Genomic DNA, 4,311 nt, shown 5'->3' with positions numbered 1-4,311 from the left:
ACCTAACACCCTCCCCTCCCCCAAGGCCATCTTTGTTCTTCCAGAAAGCTCAAGGGCTGATCTTGGCTCAGTCCCCTACCTCACAGGGCAATTGTGTAGCTAAAAGGCAGGGAGTGGGGTTGTGTCTGAAGCTTTTAGGAAGAAGAGTGTTATGTAACAAATTATAACAACTCTATTGTAAACTCGGAAACACCTACTCTGGCCATGATCCTGTTCTCTAAAAATAAAATAGAGCCCTTAACTTCATTGCCTTGTTCTTTTCTGATCAGACTAAAGCCAAATGAACTTGTTGTCCAAGAAACTGAATTCAGAGCTCAGTATCTGTTTCTATCAGAAATAATGTGACAGAATGGCAAATTATGACATATATAATTGGAGCATAATCATAGAAGCTACATTTAATTTTAATGACATTTAAATGTAAATGAGGGGAATCAAATTCACATTTATTAAATGCTCTAGTTTTTCATTAACTCACTACTTTTTAGAATATGGCTTCAGTCCATCACTCAAGGACCACATAAATCTTCCTGCTCAGAAAAAGAGGTGCCGGTCTGGTTTATTATGCTTAAAAGTACACCACTCACATCATCTTCAGTTTTTACCAGTCCCTGGAGGGTAGTAAAAACAAGGGGATTAACAAACTCCCTACCCCATTGGGCTGCCAATGCTTACCTGGGTGTTTAATTTGTACTGGGTCAAATGGCGGTCTCTGATAAAGTCCACCTTCTTCATGTCTTGGATCAAAGTCTCATTTATTTGATTTGGGCTTAGCATGTTTTGTGAACCCAATTTTTTCAGCTTCTAAACCATGCTTTGACATAGCATCTTACAAATCTTGGCTTATTACTGTACAATATGTGAAGTAGACCAGTGTGCAACTGCACCCAGAACCAACTAAGCATTGTTGTGTCTGAAGCGTGTACTTTGGAGACAACTCCTTTGATTCTCAGAAAAACCTTTCTTTCTGAGCTTTTTACTTTATTTTCAGTTTTCTGTCAGCGACGATATATTTTCCTTATCCATCCACTTAAATGCTGCTTTTTCTGACAGGACTGGGTGGGACTGTTTTGCCTGGCACATTCCTTGGACATATCTATCTGGTCAAACCAGTTAGGCCCTGCACTGTTTGCATCCTGGTCTGGACTAATTCCAGGGCAGGATCTCTTTGACACATCACTCTTGTCATTCTCTAGTTAATTAACAAGGCCTCTGATACTCTGTTTACTTGGGCAAATCTCTTTGTTTGGGATAAAAGGTCCCCACACTCTCCCACTCTATCAAAACACCTTCTTTGTTTGGTATAAAAGATGTCCCGCATTCACAAAACCATTCCTAAGACTTCCCTCTCAAATATCTTGGCCTGAAATTTGCTACCTTCTTTCAGGGCAACAGATAAATCGAACTGCCCAGAATTTGCTTTCAATCAGGAGCTGGAGAGTGAACCAGAACCAAAATAGAGTTCTGTGGTTTTTAAACCACCTTTGTATCAGATGCAGAGACCTGATAACAAACCGGAGCAAACAAGAAGCAAACAACTGAGTTAACTCTTTCTTTCCTTAATGTTACCACAAAAAAACCCCTCTCTAGAAATGGCTATTTCCATTGGAGAATCCCACAGCCAAATGTAGATGTAAGTGCAAGAAGTATTGTGTAGGCTGTAGCAGGCGAGGAAACAATTAAATGGCCCACCATATACTGAACTGTATGCAGTTATAATATACATCGTTGTTGCAATTTATGAACAAAAACACTGTGTGCTGTTTCCAAGGAGTCAGTTAAAGTCAAATCTAGTTTCTCCTGAGTTCCTTGCACTTTGGGATAAGCCCTGATATATATAAATGGATAGAATTTTATTGATCTCTGACCAAGTGAAGAATGCTTTTCATTCAGTAAATAATCACAACTAGGACTGAAGGATAATATGCTTCAGATGGCATCCTGGTTCATATTAGAAATTGCATGTATGTAGAGGTGACAAGGAGATTGGACACGTTGTATAGTGTGAAAATAGGTAGTCCTCGATTTACAAGCAAAATTGGGATTGGAATTTTTTCATAATTCACTGCAGTTGTAACTTGAGTCACACGACCCAATTTTACGATCATTTTTACAACTGTCATAAATCGATCACCACAGGCATTATGTAAATCATGTCATCAAGTGAATCCAGGTCCCCAAGTGGCATTTTTTTGGTAGAAAAAAATGGCAGACAATATCACAAATCGTGATCACATGACTGCAGGCACCGCAACCTATTATAAATATGAGCAGGTTGCCAAGTGCCTGAATTGTGATTGCATGACTATGGAAGGGCATTGCAACAGTTTCCGATGATCATAATTGTGAACTTAGGTTGGGCTGTTTTTGCAATGAGAGAGGGCATTGAAATAGTTGGGAGAAATGCATACATACATGTGCATAAATAGGATATGTGACAGTGGACAAGTTTTGTAGCTCTGAAATTTTCTGAATGAATAATTCTCTCCCTCTGTTATTAGTCTCTCTCAACTAGCAGAAGCCATTCACTATATAGTGGTGGTGGTGCAGTGGTTAGAATGCAGTGTTGCAGGCTGACTCTACCCGCTGCCAGGAGTTCGATCCTAACCGGCTCAAGGTTGACTCAGCTTTTCATCCTTCTGAGGTTGGTAAAATGAGGGTCCAGAGTCAGTAATATGCTGACTCTGTAAACCACTCAGAGAGTGCTGTAAAGCACTATGGAATAGTATATCTGTCTAAGCGCTATTGCTTTTGTTAAATATGTCTGAAGGTGGGCCTTAATGGTAGTAGCCCCTAGATAAGAATTATGAAATTCATTTCCAGCTGAGATGCAGAATTATTCTTTATTTTTATTCTGAAATCTAGTTAAACTTTGTCTTTCAGATGGGCTTTCTAGGCAACCTTGCATTTCTTACTTGTGCCTTGGGAGAAATAGTTTACTTCCTGAATTAAAAGTAATGCCATGTTTTTATATTTATACCTGAAACCTTGTTTGTAGAAAAATCTTTCAGACCTCCAAAGGCTGCTGAACTCTAATCTCATCGGTCCCAGATAGCATAGGCAACTGATAGCTGGAAAACCTCAAGCTCTCCACCACTTTAGAACATTTGTGATGCTGTGTGAATTGCTGAGGCACAACATACAACTTCTCTTACAATATTTGTTGAATTACTGTATGATTTTTCATACAGCTCCAAGATGCAGAGAAGATGTTACTGTTTTGTCTTCCATGTTGTCTACAGGAGACTGATGGAAAGGAGGCAAAAAGAGAGCAGTGAATCAGAGAGACCAAGTAAACAGCCAACTCTGTTGATGGTTGCTTTGGGCTTATGGAAGCCTTTAATCATTGCAGCTGTAATCATATGTGCACTTACCTGGGAGTAATTCTCAATGAGATATAATTTGGAGTCGATATACTCGGGCTGTGAGTTTCTCACTGCACAGTTGTGGCATGACGCATGGTTCTGGAATTATTGCAATAAGCCTGTAAGCCTTTGTGGGATTGACTGGGCTTTAGCTGCTAAGCTATGGTTCCAGATGTTTTGGTCTGTAGCTCCCATCAGCCCCAGCCAGCATTGCCATTGGTAAGGGAAGATAGGAATAACAATCCAAACATCTGCAAGCACCCACATTTACAGAGATTTTTGTGCTTATTGTTACTTTGTGATTCTGTTTTGGAATATACTTTTTTATAAGGAAGGGGGAGGTGGGTTTTGTTTTACTTTGTTGTTTTTTGCTGTAAACCACTCTGAGCTTAAGTGGAGCATGTAGGATAAAAAAATTCCCATTCAATTCAAATGAACATTTTATAAAAATCCATTTGCATGGATTAAACAGGCAACATTGTTCAACTGTTACGAACAGAGATTACCTATTACCTCAAGCTTTTTTCAGCACAGATCTTCATATAATCATTTGAGCAACTTTATATTCTGAATAATATAGTGTGCTTGTAGTATGTTCTTTCATTGTTATAGAATCTTGAAGTTTATTTGATATGTGCTTGCCAAAACGCGTATTTTATATTTTCTGTAGAAAACCAAAGAATACCTGAGCTATTACAAATTTTGAATTAGAGATGGTGAATGAAATCCGTAGTCTTCTGATACCCTATTCTCATTTTTATTTGAGCCAAACTGTGCTTCTCTTCCCCTAGTCCAGTGGTTCTCAACCTTTTTAATGCCGCGACCCCAACCGGTCGTAAGTCGAGGACTAAACCGGTCATAAGTCGAGGACTAAACCGGTCGTAAGTCGAGGACTAAACCGGTCGTAAGTTGAGGACTTTCCCTGCCCGGGAGCGCCGCGCATGCA

The sequence above is a fragment of the Protobothrops mucrosquamatus genome, unplaced genomic scaffold (genome assembly GCF_001527695.2).
Source record: "Protobothrops mucrosquamatus isolate PMUCROS unplaced genomic scaffold, P.Mucros_1.0 scaffold160, whole genome shotgun sequence".
In the NCBI taxonomy this organism is placed as follows: domain Eukaryota; kingdom Metazoa; phylum Chordata; class Lepidosauria; order Squamata; family Viperidae; genus Protobothrops; species Protobothrops mucrosquamatus.
The sequence above is the reverse complement of the archived record's forward strand: the minus strand, read 5'-3'. Positions refer to the sequence as shown.